Genomic DNA, 27700 nt, shown 5'->3' on the forward strand with positions numbered 1-27700 from the left:
CCGCTCCCCGTAACCCTTAATTCCCTTATTGGTTAAAAGAATATCTATCTGTGATTTGAATACATTCAATGAGCTAGCCTCAACTGCTTCCTTGGGCAGAGAATTCCACAGATTCACAACCCTCTGGGAGAAAAAATTCCTTCTGAACTCGCTTTTAAATTGGCTTCTCCGTATTTTGAGGCGGTCCCCCTAGTTCTAGTCTCCCCGACCAGTGGAAACAACCTTTCTGCCTCGATCTTGTCTATCCCTTTCATTATTTTAAATGTTTCTATAAGATCACCCCTCATCCTTCTGAGCTCCAACAAGTAAAGACCCAGTCTGCTCAATCTATCATCATAAGGTAACCCTCTCATCTCCGCAATCATCCTAGTGAATCGTCTCTGTACCCCCTCCAAAGCTATTTTTTCCTTCCTTAAGTAAGGTGACCAAAACTGCACGCGGTACTCCAGGTGCGGCCTCACTAATACCCTATACAGTTGCAGCAGAGCCTCCCTGCTTTTGTACTCCATCCCTCTCGCAATGAAGGCCAACATTCCATTCGCCTTCCTGATTACCTGCTGCACCTGCAAATTAACTTTTAGGATTCATGAACAAGGACCCCCAGGTCCCTCTGCACCGCAGCATGTTGTAATTTCTCCCCATTCAAATAATGTTCCCTTTTACTGTTTTTTTTTCCATGGTGGATGACCTCACACTTTCTGACATTGTATTTCATCTGCCAAATCTTAGCCCATTCTCTTAACCTATCTAAATCTCTTTGCAGCCTCTCTGTGTCCTCTACACAACCCGTTTTCCAACTAATCTTTGTGTCATCTGCAAATTTTGTTACACTACATTCTGACCACTTTTCCAGGTCATCTATGTACATTGTAAACAGTTATGGTCCCAGCACCGATCCCTGTGGCACACCACTAACCACCGATTTCCAACCCGAAAACGACCCATTTATCCCGACTCACTGCTATCTGTTAGCCAGCCAATTCTCGATCCATGCTAATACATTTCCTCTGACTCCGCATACCTTTATCTTCTGCAGTAACATTTTTGTGTGGCACCTTATCGAATGCCTTTTGGAAATCTAAATACACCACATCCATCAGTACACCTCTATCCACCTGCTCGTTATATCCTCAAAGAATTCCAGTAAATTAGTTAAACTTGATTTCCCCTTCATGAATCCATGTTGCGTCTGCTTGATTGCACTATTCCTATCTAGATGTCCCGCTATTTCTTCCTTAATGATAGCTTCTAGCATTTTCCCCACTACAGATGTTAAACTAACTGGCCGAAAGTTACCTGCCTTTTGTCTGCTCGCTTTTTTAATCAGAGGCGTTACATTAGCTGCTTTCCAATCCGCTGGTACCTCCACAGAGTCCAGAGAATGTTGGTAGATTATAACGAATGCATCTGCTATAACTTCCGCCATCTCTTTTAATACCCTGAGATGCATTTCATCCAGACCAGGGGACTTGTCTACCTTGAGTCCCATTAGCCTATCCACCACTAAGCCCCTAGTGATAGTGATTATCTCAAGGTCCTCCCTTCCCCCATTCCCGTGACCAGCAATTTTTGGCATGGTTTTTGTGTCTTCCACTGTGAAGACCGAAGCAAAATAATTGTTTAAGCTCTCAGCTATTTCCACATTTCCCATTATTAAATCCCCCTTCTCATCTTCTAAGGGACCAATATTTACTTTAGCCACTCTTTTCCGTTTTATATATCGGTAAAAGCTTTTACTATCTGTTTTTGTGTTTTGCGCAAGTTTACTTTTGTAATCTATCTTTCCTTTCTTTATTGCTTTCTTAGTCATTCTTTGCTGTCATTTAAAATTTTCCTAATCTTCTAGTTTCCTACTAACCTTGGCCACCTTATACGCATTGGTTTTTAATTTGATACTCTCCCTTATTTCCTTGGTTATCCGCGGCTTGTTATCCCTTCTCTTACCGCCCTTCTTTTTCACTGGAATGTATTTTTGTTGAGCACTATGAAAGAGCTCCTTATAAGTCCTCCACTGTTCCTCAATTGTGCCACCGTTTAGTCTGTATTTCTGGTCTATTTTGCCAACTCTGCCCTCATCGCACTGTATTCCTCTTTGTTTAAGCATAGTACGCTCGTTTGAGACACTACTTCCTCACCCTCAATCTGTATTACAAATTCAACCATACTGTGATCACTCATTCCGAGAGGATCTTTTACTAGGAGATCGTTTATTATTCCTCTCTCATTACACAGGACCAGATCTAAGTTAGCTTGCTCCCTTGTAGGTTCTGTAACATACTGTTCTAAGAAACAATCCCATATGCATTCTATGAATTCCTCCTCAAGGTTACCCCATGCGATTTGATTTGACCAATCGATATGTAGGTTAAAATCCCCCATGATTGCTGCCGTTCCTTTTTCACATGGCTCCATTATTCCCTTGATTATTGCCCGCCCCACCATGACGTTATTATTTGGGGGCCTATAAGCTACGCCCACCAGTGACTTTTTCCCCTTACTATCTCTAATCTCATTCACAATGATTCAACATTTTGTTCATTAGAGCCAATATCGTCTCTCACAACTGCCCTGATATCATCCTTTATGAACAGAGCTACCCCATCTCCTTTCCCTTCATGTCTATCTTTCCGAATTGTCAGATACCCCTGTATGTTTAATTCCCAGTCTTGGCTCCCCCTGCAACCACGGTTCTGTAATCCCCACCAAATCATAACCATTTGTAATGATTTGTGCCGTGAACTCATTTACTTTATTTCGAATGCTGCATGCGTTTAGGTAGAGTGTTTTAATACTCGTTTTTAAACCATGATTTTTAGTTTTGACCCCTCCTGCAGCCCATTTATATTCATACATATTGTCCCTTCCTGTCACCTTGTGGTTTACACTTACTCCAGTGCTACTCTGCTCTGTTGCCTCCTGCCTTTTGCAATCTTTCTTGGGGTCCTGTTCATCTGAGTTCTCACCCACTCTAACTAGCTCAGAGCCCTCTCCTGGGTTCCGAATACTCCTCGCCTTGAGGCACCGAGCTTTCAGGCTTACCTTTGTATTACACTGTGACCCTTTAGAATTTTGCTGTACAGTGGCCCTTTTTGTTTTTTGCCTTGGGTTTCTCTGCCCTCCACTTTTACTCATCTCCTTTCTGTCTTTTGCTTTTGTCTCCATTTTGTTTCCCTCTGTCTCCCTGCATTGCTTCCCATCCCCCTGCCATATTAGTTTAACTCCTCCCTAACAGCAATAGTAAACACTCCCCCCTCGGACATTGGTTCCGGTCCTGCCCAGGTGCAGACCATCTGGTTTATACTGGTCCCACCTCCCCCAGAACCGGTTCCAATGCCCCCAGAATTTGAATCCCTCCCTGCTGCACCACTGCTCAAACCACGTATTCATCTGAGCTATCCTGCGATTTCTACTCTGACTAGCTCGTGGCACTGGTAGCAATCCTGAGATTACTACTTTTGAGGTCCTGCGTTTAAATTTAGCTCCTAGCTCCTTAAATTCGTCTCGTAGGGCCTCATCCCTTTTTTTTACCTATATCGTTGGTACCAATGAGCACTACGACAACTGGCTGTTCACCCTCCCTTTTTAGAATGTCTTGCACCCGCTCCGAGACATCCTTAACCCTTGCACAAGGGAGGCAACATAACATCCTGGAGTCTCGGTTGCAGCCGCAGAAATGCCTATCTATTCCCCTTATGCTTGAATCCCCAATTACTATTGCTCTGCCACTATTTTTCCTGCCCTCCTGTGCAGCAGAGCCAGCCACGGTGCCATGAACTTGGCTGCTGCTGCTCTCCCCTGATGAGTCATCCCCCTTAACAGTACTCAAAGCCGTGTATCTGTTTTGCATGGGGGATGACAGCAGGGGACCCCTGCATTACCTTCCTTGCACTGCTCTTCCTGTTGGTCTTCCATTCCCTAGCTGGCTGTGGACCCTTCACCTGCGGTACGACCAACTTGCTACAGTGCTACTCACGTCATTCTCAGCATCGTGTATGCTCCAGCGTGAATCCACCCTCAGCTCCAATTCCGCAATGCCCAAATAATAGACTTGTTAGCAAATTTGAAGCAAAGCGATAAGATGCCAGTCGTAGCATGGATATGAAATTGGCTAAGAGCCACAAGCAGAAAATAGCGTGAACAGTAGTTTTTCTGACTCGAAGGAAAGATACAGTGGAGACCGCCAGGAATTCGTTTGATATATTTGATATTTTTGATATATATTAATGACCTGGAAGTGCGTATACAGGGCATCATTTCAAAGTTTTCAAATGAGACAAAACTCGTAAATGTAGTTAAAAGTGAGGAGGTTACTAACAGAGTTCAGGAGGATTTAGAAAGGCTGGCTAAATTGGAAGACATGTGAAAAATTCAATTCACTGCAATGAAGATTGAGTAGACGCATTTTGGTGGGAAGAATGAAGAAAGGCAATATAAATTATATTCTACAATTTCAAAGGAGGTAGAATGAACAGAGATACTTGGTCTGTATGTACACAAATCTTTGAAGTTAGTAGTACAAGTTGAGAATGCTCTTAAAAAGGCATATGGGATCCTTGGCTTTATAGAGACGCATAAATTACAAAAGCAAGGAAGCTGTGCTAAATATTTATAAATCACTGGTTATACCGCAACTGCCCTGTTGTGTACGATTGTGGGCACAGCAATTTCGCAACAATGTCACGGCCTTGAATAGGATGCAAATGAGAATTATTAGATTGTCAGCAGGGCTTCGGGACTTCAGTAACAGAAAGAGAATAGAGGATTTTCTGCTTAGACCAGAGAATGTTAAAGGGAAATATAATTAGCCTGAGGCTTTCCACAGCTGGATTCCTCTGAACCATAATAATTCGATGATGGGCCTGATTTCATTGAAACTCACGCTCCTAGGCCTTTACACTTTATCCTGCATTGAGGTCCAAATATCCGACGGGTGCATGTGGTTCGCAAGCGCACCTTGGAGCAGGTAGGCCACGCTAACAAGCAGAAAAGGGATTCCCATTGTACTGATGGGGATTCCGGTATAGAATCGGTTAATCTCACTAGGAATCACCCGAAAAATACACAACCTGGTAATTAAAAAGAATCATTAGATGTTTCAAATTAATTAAAATACATTTCATTAAACATTTCAAACAAAAATGTAATTTTTTGAAAAATAAATGTAAACGTTTCCATGGTGCCAAAAATAACAAAAAGTTAATGTACAGCTTTTTGAAAGTTCAAATGATTTTTAAAGTTTTATTTTAATATTTATTTTCACCCTTATGTTTTTACATTCTGTTGCAAGTTCCAGTTTTCACACATGTGCAAACCCGTATATCACAAGACATTTATGGCTGTGTACGCACTGCGACGTGTTCATTGGCCATGGAAAATTTGTGCCAATATATCTGTTCAAAATCAGGTTTTGATAGCTGAAATAAGTAAAAATATTTTCCAGTGGCCTAGGGGGAAATTTTCCGGGGGACAGCGGGCAAGATCGGCGAAGGATCGGATAGGAAATGTTTTTCTTTTGGCAGCGGGTCAGAACCACGATGTCAACCCATGACCACTTGTGGTTACCAAATGTCATGAGCAGACTCGACATGCAGTGGTGGGAGAGACAATTGAAATTATTAGTGGCTTGTTTACAGCCAATTAATAATGCTTTTTGTCCTGCTTTTTGAAATTTTCAGGTTGTCCACCAGTTTCCCGCTGTGACGATGAGGTGGCAGGTCACTTACCAATGTTTAAGCTGATCAGGTGACAGCTTCAAATGTCAAGTGAAATCTCCCAGCTGATTGAGAAATGTGCCCTTAACTACTAGCTTCTGTCATCTCTACTTCAAATGACATCTATTCCATTAGCAGCGGTGCACGTTATCATAATATCCCTCGGAATCGAGGAAAACTTGCCTCCACTCATATAATGATTCCTTAGATGGCTGAACAGTCCAATACGAGAGCCACATTCCGTGCCACAGGTGGGACAGACAGACGTTGAGGGTGAGGGAGGGTGGGACAGGTTTGCTGCATGTTCTTTCCACTGCCTGCGCTTGTTTTCTGCATGCACTCGGCGATGCGACTCGAGGCGCTCAGCGCCCTCCCGGATGCACTTCCTCCACTTAGGACAGTCTTTGGCTAGACATTCCTAGGTGTCGGTGGGAATGTTGCACTTTATCAGGGAGGCCTTGAGGGTGTCCTTTTAACGTTTTCTTTGTCCACCTTTGGCTCGTTTGCCATGAAGGAGTTCCGAGTAGAGGAATTGCTTTGGGAATTTCCTGTCTGGCATGCAAACATGTGGCCTGCCCAGCGGAGCTGATCAAGTGTGGTCAGTGCTTCAAAGCTGGGGATGTTGGCCTGGATGAGGACACTAATTTGGTTCGTCTTTCCTCCCAGGCGATTTGTAGGATAGAAACATAGAAACATAGAAAAATAGGTGAAGGAGTAGGCCATTCGGCCCGTCGAGCCTACACCGCAATTCAATAAGATCATGGCCGATCATTCCTTCAGTAACCCTTGCCTGCTTTCTCTCCATACCCCTTGATCCCCTTAACCGCAAGAGCCACATCTAACTCCCTCTTGAATGTAGCCAGTGAATTGGCATCAACAACTCTCTGCGGCAAGGCATTCCATAGGTTAACAAGTCTCTGAATGAAGACGTTTCTCTAAATGGCCTACCCCTTACCATAAGACTATGTCCCCTGGTTCTGGACTTCCCCAACATCGCGAACCTTCTTCCTGCATCTAACCTGTCCAGTCCTGTCAGAATTTTATATGTTTCTATGAGATCCCCACTCATCCTTCTAAACTCCAGTCAATAAAGGCCCAGTTGATCCAGTTTCTCCTCATATGACAGACCAGCCATCCCAGGAATCAATCTGGTGAACCTTCGCTGCACTCCCTCAATAGCAAGAACGTTCTTCCTCAGACTATGAGACCAAAACTGAGCACAATATTCGAGGGTGAGGCCTCACTAAGGCCCTGTGCAACTGCAGGAAGACGCCCTGCTTCTATATTCAAATCCCCTAGCTATGAAGGCCAACATACCATTTGCCTTCTTTACTATCTGCTGTACCTACGTGCCCACTTTCAGTGACTGTTGAACCATGACACCCAAGTCTCATTGCACCTCCCCTTTTCCTAGTCTGCCGCCATTCAGATAATATACTGCCTTCGTGGTTTTGCCCCAAAAATGGATAACTTCACATTTATCCACATTATACTGCATCTGCCATGCATTTGCCCACTCACCTAATCTGTCCAAGTCACCCTGCAGCCTCTTAGCGTCCTCCTCACAGCTCACACCGCCACCCAGTTTAGTGCCATCTGCAAACTTGGAGATATTACAATTCTATTCCTTCATCCAAATCGTTTATATATATTGTAAAGTGCAGGAGTCCCAGCACTGAGCCCTGTGGCACTCCAATAGTCACTGCCTGCCATTCTGAAAAGGACCCGTTTATGCTGACTCTATGCTTCCTGTCCAGTTCTCTATCCACGTCAGTATATTACCCCCAATGCCATGTGCTTTGATTTTGCGCAACAATCTATTGTGCAGGACCTTGTCAAAAGCCGTTTGAAAGTCCAAATACACCACATCCACTGGTTCTCCATTGTCCACTCTGCTAGTTACATCTTCAAAAAATTCCAGAAGATTCGTCAAGCATGATTTCCCTTTCATAAATCCATGATGATGTGATCCGATCCTGTCACTGCTTTCCAAATGCGTTGCTATTTCGTCCTTCATGATCGATTGCAAAAGCTAACCGGTCTATAATTAATCGTTATCTCTCTACCTCCTTTTTTTAAAAAGTGGTGTTGCATTAGCTACCCTCCGGTCCATGGGAACTAATCCAGATTCGATAGACTGTTGGGAAATTATCACCAATGCATCCACAATTTCTAGGGCCACTTCCTTGAGCACTCTGGGATGCAGACTAAAAGGCCCCGGGGATTTATCGGCCTTCAATCCCATAAATTTCCCGAACACAATTTCCCATCTAATAAGGATATCCTTCAGTTCCTCCTTCTCACTAGACCCACTGTCCCCTAGTACCTTCGGAAGGTTATTTGTATCTTCCTTCGTGAAGACAGAACTGAAGTATTGGTTCAATTGGTCTGCCATTTCTTTGTTCCCCATTATAATTTCACCTGAATCCGACTGCAAGGGAACTATGATTGTCTTTACTAATCTTTTTCCTTCACATATTAATCGAAGCTTTTGCAGTCAGTTTTTATATTCCCTGCAAGCTTCATCTCGTACTCTATTTTCCCCCTCTAAATTAAACCCTTAGTCCTCCTCTGTTGAATTCTAAATTTCTCCTAGTCCTCAGATTTGTTGCTTTCTCTAGCCACCAGAGGCGTCCCTGATTTCCCACCTAGTACAGGAGGAGCATAAAATGTAGAGGCAAAGTTGGTGGTATTTCTCCAGCGACTTGAGGTGTCTACTGTACATGTTGCATGTCTCTGAGCCATACAGGAGGGCAGCTATTACTCCAGCCCTGTAGACCATGAGCTTGGTGGTAGATTTGAGAGCCTGGTCTTTGAACACGCTTTTCCTCAGGCAGCCAAAGGCTATGCTGGTGGACTGGAGGCGGTGTTGAATCTCTTCATCAAAGTGTGCATTTGTTCATAAAAGGCTCCCGAGGTATGGGAAATGGTTCACGTTGTCCAGGGCCGCACTTTATACTCTCTCCTTGACTATCAGAATTCCATGACACCAGCAGCACCAGCCACACCACCAACACCAATAACAGCATCAACATTCACTGCAATTAACTGATGCTGTACAGGACAAGACATTAGCACGCGATCATTTTGCTGCCCGGTACGCCACGGATGGGCTCAGCATAGCCAGATTTACTTCACTTTATGCTGCGCACCCTACTTGCCATATTATGCGCCACATCGGCACCATCCCACATCAACACCAAAAAGCATCCCTACAACTTCCAAGTCATTACTGTCATATCAAACGAATGTGGCATTAAGCAGCCATCGTAATAATTAATCCATGGGAATCGGGGAAAACTCCCTACTGGCTGGAGTCATACATAGCATCACGGATGATAGTTCCATTCTTGGAGGCCATTCACTTAAGCCCCGAATCATTGCCACAGGTGTTCCTGAGGGCAGCATCCTAGGCCCAACTACCTTGAGCTGCTTCATCAATGACCTTCCCTCCATCATAATGTCAGAAGGTGTAGTGTGTCTGGACTTTAACAAAGCTTTTGATTATGTCCCACATGGTAGATTGATTATGAAGATGAAAGCTCATGGGATCCAGGGAAAAGTGACAAGTTGGATACAAAATTGACTTGGAAGTCGGAAGCAAAGGGTAATGGTTGATGGATGTTTTTTTACTGGAAGGAAGTTCCAGTGGGGTTCCACAGGGTTCAGTTCTGGGTCCCGTGCTTTTTATGGTATATATCAACGATTTAGATTTGAATATAGTGAGTATGATTAAGAACTTCGACAACAAAATTAAATTTGGCTGTGTGGTTGATAATGAAGTGCAAATTCACTGGCTGCAGGAGGATATCAACCTAATTATCAGGTGGGCAGAGCAGTGGCAAGTGGAATTTAATTCAGAGAAGTGTGAGGTGATGCACTTTGGGAGGGCTAATAAGGAAAGGGTATACACATTAATCGGTAGGCCACTTGATAGTGTAGATGAACAAAGGGACCTTGGAGTGCTTGTCCACAGAACTCTTTTGGGAGAAAAATAAAACATTAAATTACAAAATGGTGTCCCCCCGATCTGGGGGGCGCAACAAACATTTCCAAGGCCCTTTTTTTGTGTTTTATTTTTTTTTAAAGTTCTTTTTTGGGCACTAAAATCTTATTATTTCCTCCAAGTTCCCCCTAAAAAAGGGGAGGGGGACACTAAAAACACCAGCAATTAAAACAAATTAAACATCAAAACATAAAATCAAATTGAAATTCGGTTGACGGGCGTGACGATGCACTCCAGTCCCTCCGGTGTCCACCTCTCGCGGATTGCCGCGAGCGTACAGGTGGACACCGCGTGCTCCATCTCCAAGGACACCCTGACGTGGATGTACACACAGAAGAGAAGCAGGCAGTCAGGTTGAACGACCCCCTCGACCACCCGCTGCCTGGACCGGCTGATGGCACCCTTGGCCGTGCCCAGGAGCAGTCCTACGAGGAGGCCCTCGGACCTACCCGCTCCCCTCCACACAGGGTGCCCAAAGATCAGGAGTGTGGGACTGAAGTGCAGCCAGAATTTCAGGAGCAGCCCCTTTAAATAATAAAACAGAGGCTGCAACCTCGTGCATTCCATAAAAACATGGAACACGGACTCTTCCAGACCGCAGAAATTGCAAGCGGCCTGGGAGCCCGTGAAACGGCTTAAAAATTTATTGCACGGGACTGCTCCATGCACCACCCTCCAGGCCAAATCCCCGATAAATACTGGGAGGACTCCCGCATAGAGTGCCCTCCATTGGGGACCCCCGCTTCCTCCGGACGGCAAGATGGTACGCCATTGCGTGTCTGGACGGCAGGCGAGAATGGCAAAGTTGAGAGTGTGCAGGAGCAGCCCGTACAGGAAACCCCTCCACGCGGAACTGAAAGGCACGGAGGGGATTGCCTCGAGGCGGCTCAAGTTGTGAGGCGCCGGCTCCCGAGGGAGATTCCGGGGTTTGGCGCCGATGAGGAATTCCGTCCGGACGGGGGTCATTTCGGACGGGATCTCCCCACGTGCTTGAGCCTCCTTGATGCACCTAACGGAGTCAGGGCCCAGAGCTGTTTTTAGCGACTCGATGGCATCGGTCGCGCGGCGGACGTTGGCGGAATTTAGGCACCACGCCAGCGTGTCTGGCGCCATCCAGCCCGCTCCTTCGCCATCGAGCAGGTCCCTGACCCTGGTCACCTCACCAGCCACAGTCCTCTCGTCCGACCACCACCTAAAACCTCGGTCGTGGAGGTACGGATTCCCGAGCAGTGCATCCTGCAGGACAGCCGCCACTCCAGCCGCTGGAGAGCTGCGCTTGGTGGAGACTTTGTTCCAGACCCTGGTGAGTTCCTTGTAAAAGACAGGCAGCTCCTGGAAGGCGGTCCTGACGCCCCCCAAGCTCACAAACAGGAGCTGCATGTCGTAGTTGAGGCCGTGCTGCTGCCGGAAGAAATACGCCACCAGAGCACGCCACCTAGGAAGGGGCTCGACGTAAAGGTATCTCTGCAGGGTCTGAAGACGGAAAGTCACGAGCTGGGTGCTGACGCACACCAACGACTGACTGCCCTCCCCAAGCGGGAGACTCAAGACCGCGGCAGAGACCCAGTGCTTCCTGTTGTTCCAGAAGAAGTCCACCAGCTTCTTCTGTATCTTGGTGACAAACGCAGGGGGAGGGGTCAAAGTGTCCAGCCGGTACCACAACATGGCGGCCACCAGCTGGTTTATGACTAGCGTTCGACCCCTGTAGGACAGCACTCGGAGCAGTCCTGTCCAGCGCCCTAGGCGAGCGGCGACCTTGGCCTCCAGCTCTTGCCAGTTCGCCGGCCATGCTTCCTCGTCGGGACGAAGGTAGACTCCCAGATAGAGGAGATGGATCGTGCTCCAGGCAAAAGGCCTGAGCTCCTCCAGCAGGGAGTCCACCCACCACTGACCCATCAGGAGTCCGGAACATTTCTCCCAGTTGATCCTGGCAGAGGTTGCGGCCGAGCAAATCTCCTGGCACTCATGCATCCTCCGCAGGTCAGCGGGATCCTCTACCGCGAGGAGCACGTCATCGGCGTAAGCCGAGAGGACGACCTCCACGCCCAGCCCTTGCAGAGCCAGTCCCGTCAACCTCGTCTGCAGCAGGCGCAGGAAAGGCTCCACGTAGATGGTATATAACTGGCCGGATATGGGGCATCCCTGGCGCACCCCTCTCCCAAAGCGAAGGGATGCCATCAAGGACCCGTTAACCTTTATCAGACACTCCGCGGCGGCGTACAAAAGTTGGATCCGGGTGACGAAATGCGTCCCGAACCAGAAAGCGCGCCGAGTTCCGAACAGATAGTCATGATCCACCCTGTCGAACGCCTTCTCTTGGTCGAGAGATAGGAAGGCGACCGACAGACCAGCCTCCTGGGAATGATGGATGAGGTCCCGGACCAGATGGATGTTATCGTGGATTGTCCGGCCCGGGACCATGTAGGACTGGTCGGGGTGGATCATGTGGTCCAGCACGGCGCCAAGGCGAGCAGACATCGCCCTGGCGAAGATTTTGTAGTCCGTGCTGAGGCGGGAGACCAGGCGCCAGTTCTTAAGGAGGCGGAGATCGCCCTTCTTAGGCAGCAGGACGATGACTGCCCTGCGCCAAGAGAGGAGCATCTCCCCGGTCACCAGACTTTCCCCCAGGACCCGCGCGTAGTCGCCCCCCAGGACGTCCCAGAACACCCTATGGAACTCCACGGTCAGCCCGTCCAGCCCCGGGGCTTTTCCCCTCGAAAGCCGGGCGAGGGCGCCGGTCAGCTCCGCCAGTCTTAGCGGAGCTTCCAGATTTTCGGCGCCCTCCGGGCCGACCCTCGGCAGATCCTCCCACAAAACTCTACACGCTTCCTCGCTGGATGGCTCTGGAGAGAACAGAGCCCCGTAATATTCACTGGCCCTGTTGTTGACGCCCTCCGGATCCGAGCAGCGTCAAGAGCTGCTTACGGACACTCTGTCTTTTTTCCAGCGAGTAGAAGAAGTGGGAGCTGCGGTCCAGATCCCGCAGGAACCGGATCCGCGGCCTCACGAACACGCCTCGGAACCCGACGAGCTGCATGTCCTTCTGCGCGGCCTTCTTCGCTTCGTACACCATCCGCAGGGCCGGGTCCTCGACGACTTGACCGAGACGGGACTCCAGTTCGAGCAACTCTTTTTCTAGGCGCCCGACCCTGGCAGCCCGCCTCTTGGTCAACCCCCTCATGTACTCGTGACAGAAGACGCGGACGTGAGCCTTGCCCACGTCCCACCATAGTCTCAAGGAGGTGAAGCCCACCTGCTTCCTTCTCCAGTCGGCCCAGAAACGACGGAACCAGTCCTGGAACCGCACGTCCTCCAGCAGCTGGTTGTTAAAATGCCAGTACGCGGACCCCGTCCTCGCGCGGAGCGAACCGAGCTCCGCCCACACCAGGTGGTGGTCCGCACATGGCACCGGTCGCATGGAGGCCGCCGGGACACAGGAAAAGTATGTCAGAGACACGTAAAGGCGGTCGACTCTGGACTATCCTACTCCAGGCCTCACCCAAGTAAAGGCGCTGGAGTCGGGATGGAGATTTCGCCAGACATCCACCAAGTTGAAGGACCCGACCAGGTCCCTCAACTTCTCCATCACCGTCATGCTCTGCGGGGCACCGGAGTGGTCCCTCGCCTCGAGGGTGCAGTTAAAATCCCCCCCGAGGACAATGCAGTCGCCGACGTCGACGGAGCCAAGAAGAGCGGACACCTCTTCGAAGAAGCGCGTTTGCTGCAGTCTGGGCTGAGTGGCGTACACATTCACGGGATGGAGCGGCACGTCCCCCAGGCAAACCGTCACGTGCAGCACGCGGCCTGGCATGGGCTCCTCGACCCGCAAGATCTCCGGCTGAAAATGCGGGGCCAACAAGATGGCCACCCCAAAAGAAGTGGTAGTGAGGTGCCTCATGCGGACCTCTCCTTGCCATTCCAGGAGCCACGTGGCTTTGTCTCCCGGAACGGTGTGGGTTTCTTGCTGGAAGCACACCGCATATTTCCCCTCCCACAGGAGCGAAAACTTGTTAAATCTACGGGTTGCCTCTCTGCCGCCGTTGATGTTGAGGCTGGCTATGTTTATCTTGTTGTGCCACGTTTCCTACATTGCAACAGTGACTTCATTTCAAAAGTATTTCATAGGCTGTAAAAGCGCTTTGCGATGTCCGGTGTCGGTCAAATGAGCAATAGAAATGCAAGTGTTTCTTTCATTTTTTAAAAATCGTTCCAATATAAAACGCCACGGGAATTATTGGTTGAATAGCTGTCTACTGTACTGGCTTTTTGGACTTCATCTTGAGACACGAGGCGAGGTGCAGTTTTGCAGTGACAAGTTTGTAACACTCCACGCCAGTTTATTTATATGTCCTAATTTCGTTGGAGTTTTATTTTCCCTTGTATGAATGCTAGACAGCTTCTCAAATCTTGATAAACACCCCAGTTTATTTCGACCACTCAATATGTTATTCCAGCGAGTTGAAGATTGTTAACATTTATTCACCAACGAATGCAGCATGTCCCAATAAACGTAAACAACTTCCCTTAGCCAATCTAGAGAAAATAACCAGTTTAGTTGCAGAAGAAAAATACACAATCGACTCTTTCACGTTTGTACCTTCATAAAGTCAGATTTTAGCCAGAACAATATTCTAATGGAACCTATTGTTAAGGGCAAACCACAGATGACTATTATTGTATAATTTTGTTGCACCTGGACGCTTGGCTTCTACAAATCTCAACTGTTGCGCTTTAATCTATCAGATTCCTTCTGAAAGCTTCGCAGTTATACAGTGAAGTGAAAGGCATGTAAACAGCTGTAAAATAAATGCAATTTAAGTCCCAATATAAGGAAAGGCTTCTGGATCATGTCCCATGTATATCATATGCCTGCAGTATAATCTTTACTGTACTGAAGAATCTATTATTCTCAGGTATTTCTCCCATTTCTGTCAGGGAGATGCAGCCTTTCCCCCTATATGGAACAAATATAGGTGAATAGATGTGAGGCATATATCAGGCATCATTTAATTAAATTGTGCAACAGCTTATTCCAGTTCTAATTTCCATCTGTTCTTCTTACACACCAAATTGGAATCAAATAGATAATTGTCTGGACATAGCCTCAATGCGTTCCGTCTGCCTGGATTGGCTGCATGCTAGGTTATGGGGACGAGCCACAGCTTACCCTTATGCATCATTAACTTTGCATTCTACCCACTAAGTTTTGCAGAAAGCAGGACAATGGATAAAACATTGGAAATTGCATCACCTGAAGCACATAATTAGGGTGGCAATGTAAGTTTACTACGTTGCTTTAAAATGTAGTTTAAGGCACAGAACAAGCAAATATTGATTACATCCATTTATTATCACCCATTATTTTACTTTATTCTTGGGACTAAATAATCCTCCGCTGTGTTATGGCTATTTTTATGGGAAAGTGGCTAATTAAAATCTATATAATGAGCATCATTCGTTTAGATTATTCCAGCAAAGCTTTCGGAAGTTCGCTGGTAGATTAAGATGCGCCAAAACCCAACAGGTTTGATTCGTGGAAACATACCGTCCACGTACAACACAATTGTATAATAATAGTCATCTGTCTTGCACTGTTAATGTTTCCTTGCGATCTGATGGGTTCCCATTGCAAATCAAATGCCAGAAGAAGCAACGGAGGCGCCAAGTAAGGCACTTCTGTTGGGTGTATCAGCACAGATAAAAAGTAGAACTGGCATTAATAATAACTACTGCAGAGGATTTACTGCACAAGGCATATACGAATTAAAACGAGAACAGAAGCCAAATTCATCAACTGAATCGAAGACAATTGTTCAAAATTGATCTAATATTAAACAACATGCCTCCGGATACAAATGCTGCATATAGATTTAGTAACTTTATTACATACTGCAATTGTCAGCATTTTATGAATTGCACTTTGATATAAAAACGATCCAATATGTTCCATATCGTACTATGTCTATCCTGTCCAATATGTCAAGGGAAAAAGAAAGAAGGACTTACATTTATATAGCGTCTTTCATGACCACCGGACGTCTCAAAGCGCTTTACAGCCAATGAAGCAGTTTTTGAAGTTTAGTCACTGTCGTAATGTACGAATGTAGGGACCTTGATCTAGTGTCAGTCTCTGCATTACACCCTGTCTTTTCTAATATATATCCGTACTTAAAGATAATAATAGATTATGTTACAATTTACAGAATACGATAGGATACCCATGCACCCCATATTGCCCCAAAAGAGCTTCCTCTTTATCCAGGCGTGAAACTCGCTTCACCTTATCCTCCTGCTAAAAACGGAAAATGAATACGTGCCTTAACTAACCATTCCTTAACAGAACGAATGCATTCCTATGTTTAGAAAAATGATCCAAATGTCCCATTTAACAGAACTTCCATGTTTGTGCAATAATTTGAATTAACATGTACCCCACAAAGCTCTTCATCAGATGCAATCGATAAAATTAAATAACTAAATACATTATATTGAAACAACGTTCGGGAACTTGGGTTGTGCAGTAAATTAAATACCCTCCGTTTTAAATTGGTACTTGGACTAGAGTCTATTACGCAGTAGTACTTGGCTTAGACTCTATTATGCAGCAATACTATGAAAGTCTCCTCTTCAATATGAATGAGCGATCTCTTGCTGAAATATTCGTGGCCAGTCTGACTTTAATACATGAGATTCCACAGCACAGACTGCCAATAATTATGCCCTGACGATGAGATAAAATGCGATGAAAGTACGTGCTTTAATTGACAATCAAATACAGGAACTTAATGCCAACACTAGTGGACCACTTAATTCTGTTTCCAGGCTGAGTTTTAAGTGGATTATTCATACAATCACTTGCGCCAAACGGAGTTATATCCAAATTAATGGTAGTTAATGACGTGCGCAAAAAGTGAAAAAGTTCTGTTTTTCACCACGATATTTCGCATTCAACCACTGAGTTTAATTAGATAATAAAAAAATAAACCAGTTTCCTGAAACCCTGAATGTAAATGTTTCGATAAATATCAAATGAAATAATTTTCTAAGTTGAAATATAGAAAAGTGCTTGATGGCCAAGCATAATTCGATGTACAAGAGAGAAAAAAACGATTGAATAAAGTTAGAGGAGAAACTGCGCTTTTAGACTGTAAATGATATTTTTCTTGCAAACGTAATTTTAAAATCTACACTTTCAGGTCGAGTGCATGTTTAAATGATATTTAATTCCACCAAAATTGACACATATAACTATTGCTTCAGGAGGAACAGCGTATATTTGAAAAAGGCTTGCAGCTGTCCTCTAATTCATCAGTAACGTTCAACAAATTATTTTAGCCACGAATATGAATAATATTGTGTACGATTAAACGATATAAGCAGCACATTCTACAAAATGTTTGAACACACAATATAGCAAAATTAAAAATGCATTTAAGAAACGGAAGTCTTCAATTTGAATACTGATTACTAATTGGTTTCTTCTTCGACCAAAACTTCATTATTGTTTATGAGAAATCGGAGATCCCGCAAAGCACCCCATGAAGACTTCACCTTTTGTGTTTACAGGTTGCAATATGTGATTTCCTCAATTAAAAACGTAGGAACAAAACAAATAGGAACAGGAGTGGGTTATTCGACTCTTCGAGGCTGCTCCGCCATTCAATAAGATCTGACTGATCTTCTACCTCAACTCCACCTTCCCTGTTATCACCATATCCATTAATATCCAAAATCCATCGATCTTTCTTTAACATACTCAACGATTGAGTATATCCACAGGACTCTTAGCTAGAGAATTCCAAACATTCACAACCAGTTCAGTTGAAGAAATTGCTCTTCATCTGTGTCCTTAATACTGAGTCTGTGACGCTTAGTTCCTGAGACACGAGAATCCCGAGCCAGTGGAAACATGATACTAGCATCTACCTTGTCAAGCCTTGCAACAATTGTATATATTTCAAAGAGATCACTTCTCATTCTTTTAATGTCTAGGGGCGATAGGCTTAGTCCACAATCACCAATGCCCCAACTCATTGCTCCACATTGGATAATTGAGTGGAGCTTATAGAAATATAGACACATCGAAAATAGGTGCAGGAGTAGGCTATTCGGCCCTTCGAGCCCGCAGCACCATTCAATAAGATAATGACTGATCATTCCATCAGGACCACTTTCCTGCTTTCTCTCCATACACCTTGATCCCTTTAGCTATGTTATGTTACTGGAAGAAACAAAATAAATAAGAACAAACAAAAGCAAATAATAAAACCGAATTCAATGAATCTGGTGATTTCTGGGCTAGCGCCAAAATAGCCGTAAGATATATTAAATTGCTGTAAAAACAGAAATGTTTAAAAAACGACATTGAGGTAAGGTCACTCCTACTCAATCTGATCTATTTGCTGCTTTAGACCTAAGCTACACGTTTGAATCTGAATGCCCTTGACACAATAAATACTGCATTTTCGTCATCAGTCACATCCTAAGAAAAATGTGGCAAATATATCTAATTTGTTATGCCTCACTACTAAAAACGATTGGATCATTAATCATATAACAGGCGAAAAAGTACAGACAATTCAATCTGTATGGATAAATGCAAGTGAATACATAATTAACTTCTTATTAATATTATTACGAATCCCTATAAAAGAGCGCTGTTTTTGTGGATTGAAGGATTGACTTTAACAGTAGAGTAGAGATCATGGATGTAAAAGCTACACTTAATGGAAGAGGAAAAATCCACTGCTCCTGTTCTGCCCGGCAGAAATACATTTTTACTTCCAATTCATCTAATCGATGTCCTTGAGAGTACAATTGTTCTGTGCTTTCCGTATTAAAATAGGTATGTGGTGATCGGAATGATAGTAAAACAAAAGCTAAATTTTAAAATTCCGAATAGTCAAATAGACAGTTCGAAATGATTTTTGAATGCACAACCATATATGGAAGAGGTGTGCTGCTATTTACAGATCAAGCCAGCTTTAAGAAATGCGAAACGGTGATTGGTTAAATGACACTGTGCTTCCATCCATCGAGCAACGGCTGAAATGCTCAAGGAGATCCAATCCACCGCCCTTCATCTTCACAATCAGACGCAGTGGAGAATCAGAATGACCGCCGTACAACACTGTGTTCGTGTTATGCTTGGAAACGAGGATTATTCTCCGAGAAATAAGCAAATATTTCAGAAATCATCTCAGCGATTCAAGTGAGCATACACGTATTTTTCAAATGTCTTCCGGTGAGAGACAAATTGTAAAATAACTTATTGCTGAACAATACAGGCTCGCGCTGCTGCAAATGTAATTGGTCGTTGTGGAAATGGTCTTTGTTAAAATGAATTGGTGGATAAAATGGCAACTACTATACTTCATAATACCGTCGTGAGACGTAATTTCTGGACAGATTCGTTATTCAGTTCCCGAGCAACTGCGACTCGGTGCCTTTGTCGGAAATATCGCTAACGATTTGGGAATAGATGCAAAGAAGCTGTCTGCTCGCAGTTTTCGAATTGTATCGAGAGCGAAGAAGCAATATTTAGATGTAAACATAGACAAAGGGATATTGTACGTGAACGACAACATTGAAAGGGAACAGCTTTGTGGGCCGAGTATCACTTGAATATTATCTTTGCAGGGCCTGATTCAAAATCCATTGAATTTATACCGTGTGGAAGTGGAGATTCGAGACGTGAATGACAGTGCGCCCAGTTTTTCACAGAAGCAGTTCCGATTGGAAATATCTGAGCTGGCGGCGCCAGGATCGCGCTTCCGGCTCGAGAGCGCGCACCATCCGGACGTTGGAACTAACTCCCTGCAAACCTACCAGCTGGCTGTAGATGGGCTTTTTATCCTGGATATAAAGATGCGTAGTGGGGATGGCAAACTACCAGTTCTGGTGCTGCACGATTCACTGGATAGAGAGAAACAAGCAATCCACAATTTAGTCCTAATTGCCAAAGACGGCGGTGTACCGCAGAGGACTGGTACTGCTGATATTATGATCATAGTAAAGGATGTTAATGACAATGCGCCTATTTTTACTCAGTCCGTTTATAGGGTCCGCCTGTTAGAAAATGCTCCGCTAGGGACAGTGGTAATCAAACTAAATGCATCTGACGTGGACGAAGGTTCAAACGGAGAGACCTTGTACTCTTTTAGCGGCCATGTTTCTATTTGAGGCTGTGAACTGTTTACCAAAGATACCAATAATAACATAAGAACATAAGAATTAGGAACAGGAGTAGGCCAACTAGCCCCTCGAGCCTGCTCCGCCATTCAATAAGATCATGGCTGATCTGGCCGTGGACTCAGCTCCACTTACCCGCCCTCTCCCCGTAACCCTTAATTCCCTTATTGGTTAAAAATATATCGATCTGTGACTTGAATACATTCAATGAGCTAGCCTCAACTGCTTCCTTGGGCAGAGAATTCCACAGATTCACAACCCTCTGGGAGAAGAAATTCCTTCTCAACTCGGTTTTAAATTGGCTCCCCCGTCTTTTGAGGCTGTACCCCCTAGTTCTAGCCTCCCCTACCAGTGGAAATAACCTCTCTGCCTCTATCTTGTCTAACCCTTTCATGATTTTAAATGTTTCTATAAAATCACCCCTCATCCTTCTGAACTCCAACGAGTAAAGACCCAGTCTACTCAATCTATCATCATAAGGTAACCCCCTCATCTCCGGAATCAGCCTAGTGAATCGTCTCTGTACCCCCTCCAATGCCAGTATATCATTCCTTAAATAAGGTGACCAAACAGGGAGAAAATAAAGTTAAAGGACATTTAGATTACGAAGAAGCTGCTGCTTATCAGGTTAACGTGCAGGCTGTGGACCGGGGTACACTGGCAGTGCCTGCCTATTGTGATGTTCTGGTGGCGATTGTAGATGTGAATGACAACGCCCCTGAGGTGATAGTGACAACTTTGTCCAGTCCTGTCCGCGAAGATGCACCAACGAGGATAGTGATAGCGCTGATGACTGTAACGGATGCCTATTCTGGATAATCGCTGCCACGTTGCAAATAACGTGCCCTTCAAACTCGACTCTTCCTTTGACAACCACTACAGACTGGTTACTGACCAGCTGCTCGACTGCGAAGCTGCCTCGGAGTACAATGTCACAATCATATGCAGTGACGCTGGCGCTCGACCTCTCTACGCACAAATGCATTATAGTGCAGATTTCAGATATAAATGATAACGCACCACGCTTTTCGCAGTCTTTATATACCATATACGTGACTGAAAATAATGTCATCGGCACATCTATATGTTCGATCACAGCCCAGGATCGGGACCAAAACTCTCGCCCGTCCCATTCTATTTTGGCGCACCTGGTTCAATGTAATCCCGTGTCCAATTATGTTAAAATAAATTTGGAAGGTGGCGTCATATTCGCTGAACGCTCTTTTGATTACGAGCAGCTCAAAACTTTTCAGATCCAAGTACAAACCCAGGATACTGGTTCACCGCCACATAAAGGCAACGTGATCGTGGAGGTGATTATTCTGGATTAGAATGACAATAGCCCGGTGATCGTGTCCCCACAAGCCGAATATGGGTCAACAGTAGTTGAGACGATCTCGGGCTCCACCGAATCAGGATCTCCAGTAGCTAAGGTGGCAGCAGTCGACGTTGATGCTGGCCAGAATGCCCGCCTCTCTTATCAGCTGTTGCAATCTACCAGCGCTGGTCTTTTCACGATTGCGCCGTACACGGGGGAAATCTGGACAATCCGCATTCTGGACATTCGAATAAGCAACGGTTGGTTATCCTGGTGAAGGACAATGGTAAACCATCACTTTCGGCCACAATCACCCTCCTCTTAACAGTGACGGATATTGCTACATAAAGGTTTTCGGATGTCTCTGGTTTATCGAAGATCCGGCTTTTGCTTCTGATCTGAGTCTTTACTTCGTTATATCTTTGGCGGAAACGTCGTCAATAATTTTTGTGGTTGTAATTATTCGCATCGCTAAAGTGTACAGACACAGAATTGGATGCAACACCCACAACTGTGCACATTGCTGCTTCGAGCCAAGTATCGCTCTAGATGGATTCCAAAAAGACAACAGAAATTTACACATTCCTGCGAATTATGTCGAAGTATTTCGTGGTGATCCTCTGATTCAGCGCTTCCGCTATGAGCCCTACTCGACTTTCGGTTCCATCCACAGAGACTTCATATCTGCCAAAGCATCCAGCTTGGCGAAAAATCAGATTGCAGTGAAGGCTGAAATCGGTGTGACACTAGGGAAAGTGAAAACGGCGAATTCCGTCCAAAAAACGAGTGAGATGAGACACGTGGCACATATCGGTCAGATTTAGGTCACAACTGTTCACTGATCAATTAGAATATTAATGGATTGTGTTACTCGCCTGTACACTTCTCTGATACTTCAATTTTTGTTAAGCTCCGTCACAAGAAGCTCGCACAGAATCCTAATGGGAAAAAGGATTGCAGACAACCGTGGCAGTAATGCGAAGAGCTTTCTTAGTTGTGTGAAGCGTCGAATAACTATCAAAGAGTGTATTGGGCCACGGAAATGTTTTCAAAGACAGGTTACAAAGGACTCACTAAGTATAGTGGAAACAGTAAATGAGTACTTTGCACCCTTGAAGAGGATGCTCGAATATTAGAAGTTAATAATACTAGTCGTGCTAAAAAAAATTAGCATAGATAAGCATATTGATTTAGAAATAATCAAGAAATTGAAAATAGATAGAGCAGCCGGGCCAGATGATTTTCAACCGAGGATCCACCGGGAGATGGGACATGTGCTGTGCGAGCCCCTGGCTTGTATTGCATTCGCTCATTGCACTTTGGAATGGTTCCCACAGATTGCAAGGAGGCTAATGTCGTTCCCATGTTTTAAAAAGGAGAAAAGGCGGACCCATGTAACTATCAGCCCATCAGTTTAACATCATTACTAGGTAACATGATTGAAGGAATCGTAAGGGATGCAATGTATCAAAAATTGGATAGGGAAGGGACATATTATGCACACAACAAGTGTCCATAATATGTCCCGCAAGTTATGTCTCGCAAGTCTGATTTTATTTTTTAATAGAGTTACAAAGTTGGCGGATGCGGGAAGCCCAGTAGACATGGTCTACTTAGATTTCCAAAAACCTTACGACAAACTACTGAATAAGAGGCTTCCCTATAAGATCGGAGCCTCTGGTCTTCGTGGAAACATATTGAGTTGGATTCAGAACTGGCTGTCAGGACTCAGGCCGAGAGATAGATTTGGATTTTTTTGGAGGCCGCTCACCAATGGTGCCCCGCAGGGATCAATGTTGGGACTGTTCTTCTTTACTATTTTTATTAATGATATGGATTTGGGGGGTTGGGCATAAATTGCAAATTTGCAGATGATACCAAAATCTGCGCGAGTGTTCCAACTGTAGACGATGTTCCTCTGCTTCAGGCAGATCTTAATGTCTTGAAGGATTGGGCTCAAGACGGAAAATGTTGCATAACTTAGATAAGTGCAGTGTTAGGCATGTGTGCAGGGCACTGCTCAACATTCATACACCCTCCAGGGAAAGACAATAACAATGGTGGAGATAGAAAGAGATTTGGGCATTCTAGTGCATATATCATTAAAGATACATGAGCAAGGCCATGCAGTGATAGCTGGAGCAAATAGAGTGGTGGGGTGTATCCATAGGACAATAAGACGAGCTATACTCTTTTGTCCTTGTAAAAAACATTGGTGAGAGTGCATTTGGAATACTGCGTGCAGTTTTGCTTGCCTCATATTGAAGCTCCAGAAAGGTCAGAAGATGGCAACAAGACTAATTCCAAGCCTAAAGCATTTGTGTTATCAAGATAGGCTAAAAGAGGTGAGACTCTATATATTGGAGCAACGTAGATTAAGGGGGATATGATTGAGGCTTATATGATATTGAAGGGAAATACCGTGTTCTAGATGACAGCTGATTAAAATTAGGTTAGGCAGCACCACGGGACAAAGATTTACGTTGTATAGAGCTACATCGAGGATAGACGGTAGGAGGTGGATATTTTCCCAGGGAATAGAAGACCTCTGAAACAAGCTGCCGTTTCATGTGGTGGATGCAGACTCGCTGAATCCCTTCAAGCAGAAGCTGGATTTGTTTTTGGCTGTGGCAGAGATCACCTCTTATAGAAGGTAGGTACAGCAGGGAATTCAAGGCCAGACTGGTGTCCTGGCCTCGTTTCGATCAGATGTGTGCAAGAAGAATTTCACAGATTTGTTTTTCCCAAAAAGGCCTGGGTTTTTTATCTGTTTTTTTGCCTCTCGCAGGAGATCACATAGGGGCAGAAGTTCCGAGGAGGACTTCCCATGGGCAAATCAATAAAGAGTAGAAATAAACTGCGCACTGACCTGAAGCTACTGCACCTGCTGGAACTCCAATCCACAGGCATCCTCTCCCTGCCACGCACATTGCGAGCATGTCAGGACGTCCGCAGGAGTCATGTGTGCCTGGACACTCAATCACAGGTAAGTATGTTCTCAGTCATTATAATAGGAGTTTGGTAAGTTATTACAGTGAATGAGAAAAATGCCAAAACTCTCATAAAAACATAAAACATTTGAAAAACTACTCACACGATAAATGATTAGAAATTAAAAATGTTACACATATTTTTTAAAGAAAAAAATATTGACGATTTTTTAAAAAAGTTAGAGTTAGGTTTTAAAATAATATTATCTGTGTGGGTAGGGTTTTAATATAAATGTTTTTTTTTTAATTTTTATTTTAATCATGTTTTTTTCCATGTTTTTAAACTCTTTTGCCTGTAAAAGAAGACTATGCGCCTGGTTTTTCAGGCGCAAGAGTTTTGAGGACATTTGCTATGCAAGGTATGGATAAATAACCCAAAGTTCCACATACAAATGCCCTCGCTCTCGATCTGTGGATGATTTGTCAAGCTCCAGCTTGACCGACCAGAAAAGTTGATTTTCACTGCATGCTCATTGTGCGCTGAACACCAGCTTTTCCAATGCCTTGCTGGGTCCATAGAAACTACGTACAGGCCCGGGATGTCGGAAATTCTTCCCCATAGTTTTGGGTGGGGTGTAGTGTATATGTTGTGATACACAAGGTATCGCAATATTGTGGGACAGGCTCCACAGGCCAGATGGGTTTTACCCGTCTATCATTGTCCATATGTACGAATATTCAAGCAGTGCACGTAGATACAGAGAAAAGCAATTCCTTTTTCGCAATGATGTACCTCAATCCTTTTCTTAAAGGATTGCAACCAAACCAGCTGGACATATTTCATTAAAACTTCCTTTGGCTTCTCTGGGTGATATTTCCAATATAATGACAAAAGGTTCTTAATTGAGCAAAGATTAATTGATGCTGCTCGACAGTTAATTTCACATTGCAACTTTATAAACCTTATGTTCTGAGGGCTCACGTGCGTTCTATTTAAGAAAGGTTAAAATCGAAGTCTCATGGAGCAGAAACCACTCTGCTTACGCTCTCTGCTACCCAGTCTCTCATTATTCGAAATAGAAAAATAAGCACTGACTTGATTTAGATAACAAGCAAGGTGAAAGAAGGTTATTTCAAGATAGGCAGAACAGCTTTATTTTTTTCTTTATTCACAGGATGTGGGCATCGCTGACGAATCTAACTTATAACCAGACTTGTCCATAAATGTAATATTCATTTTTTTTACCGACTTCGAGAAATAGGCAGTCAGTTGGGGAATATTTTCCGGTATTTGTATGAGCGTATTCTACACTGATTTATGAATGTAGCTAATTTGTTTCTGAGCCTACTAGATCATGGTAGCCCCAAACTGTGTGGCATAAAGATATTGTATAAGAAGAGCACCAGGATAAGGATGCATATTGTAAACATATGTTTGTTTGTCTTTGTGGAACAGGGATTACTTATGAAAATACTATCTGCAAAATATCATCTGTTGTATATTTTCAGCAGCAAGAAAAAGTATGATGGCCAGAAGAGCTGTGTCTAGTTGCATGCTTCCTTCAAATGGTCTTAAGAAATATCTTACCTATTTTTCATAATTGATAAAAACTAGTTTAGTGAACAATATCCTTATGCTTCCATTGTAAGTGCACTCCGCAATATGGATCTGAGCAAGAGAGTCTAGAAATGAACCAGCTTCAATACTTTACATTAAGCCAGGCACTTTCATCATGACAATTGGCTTGAGTCTATAGAGACCTCCACTATAGTCAAGACTTGACTTTAGTTACGATAACCTGCGACACTCACTACCGACATTTGCGTATGAAGATCGAATGCTTGAACGAGGTACTGGCCTCCGTTGCTTCTGGAATTCTAGATGTTCAGAAGAGTAATAAGAAATTTGGAGAGGGCTGTTCATAAATACAGGTTGCACCCTTTTTTGAAATCTGTCAATGAGTTATTCAGATATGTTCACGGCACTAATACGACTGATTACACATTTGTTTGCTCTTGGCGCAGAATAACATTTGTGGCAACGCTAATTGAAAAACTGAAGATATGCTTTACCGGATTTTCCACCCATTTGCATTAGTGGATAGAAATTCAGACACCATTGTCTGAAAGTGGTTAAAAAAGTATACGGGACGCTGGGCTTCATAAATAGAGGCATAGACTACAAAATGAAGGAAGTTATGATGAATCTTTATAAAACACTGGTTCGGTCTCAAACTGGAGTATTGTATCCAATTTTGTGCACCATATGTAACGACGGTTATGAAGGCCTCAGAGAGGGTACAGAAACGATTTACGGGAATGATTCTAGGGATGAGAGACTTCATTTACATGAATAGACGAGAGAAGCTGGGGTCCATAGAGCATAGAGGAGATTTGATAGAGTTATTCCAAATCATGATTGCCTAGACAACGCACATAGAGAGAAGCTGTTTCCATTGGCAGCAGTATCGAGAACCAGAGGACACAGATTCAAGGTGATTGGCAAAAGAACCAGAGGTGACTTGAGCAAAAACTTGTTTTATGCAGTGAGTGGTTATGATCTGGATTGAACTGCCTGAAAGGATGCTGGAGGCAGATTCAATTGTGGATTTCAAAAAGGAATTAGATTAGTACCTAAAGGAAACAAATGCAGCGCTATAAGGAAAGGGAAGGGGAGTGGAACTAGTTGAAGTGCTCTTGCCAGCACGGGCACGACGGTAAAAATGGCCTTCTGCTGTGCGGTAATAATTCTGTGATGCTATGTTATCCCTGCCAATGAACTTTGTGAGGTCTCTTGCAGCTGAGACTGTCCAATTGGGAAAATCAACCATACATATTTTCCTATTTGTAACTAAATTATCCTCCAACTTTCGCTCTCGATTGAAGGCCATTGAAGGTGCACAGTAGAACTCTAGCGTTAGGACCCTACCCGACTCTGGAGCGCACTAAGTCAAAGAGACATCCTCAAGAGCTTATCTCTTGCCAGTTGGTATTGATACTGCGGGGAACATGAAATTAAGTGATGTGAAGCTGCGTAATAAAGGTAGAAATTCAAATTGGTAGCGCCCGGTTTCTCGGCGCTACGGGTGGCTTTTTGTGTCCCAAATAGCGCGTGCTGAATTCTGGCGCTGGCCGCACGGACGCCATCTTGTTAAAGACCAAGCAAGAGGCGACCTTTACCGCGTATGAAGCACCCGTTAGGACATTAATAAATGCAAATAAGGTGGATAACGCCTGCTCTGCTCTTCACATTCAACATTGCTTTGTGATTAGGCATCGGCCACAAGTGCTGATTGTTTCCGGAAAAAACGACACGAGCTGCACGCAATTTAAAAACTGGTAAATATTCATCGCACTCCTGGTCCCAAGCTCTCCGACTTGACTCCGATCTCCAAGCTCCCCAGATCTCCCCCTGGCTCCGGGCCCAACCTCATACCGCCGCCCCGACAGCATTCCCGACACCGCCCCCCACCCCCCACAAAATACTCCAGGCCAAAGTGATCTTCTTCCCCGATCTCCGAAAACCATCTGATTACTGTCCCTG

Source organism: Pristiophorus japonicus, chromosome 4 (genome assembly GCF_044704955.1).
Source record: "Pristiophorus japonicus isolate sPriJap1 chromosome 4, sPriJap1.hap1, whole genome shotgun sequence".
Taxonomy (NCBI): Eukaryota; Metazoa; Chordata; class Chondrichthyes; family Pristiophoridae; genus Pristiophorus; species Pristiophorus japonicus.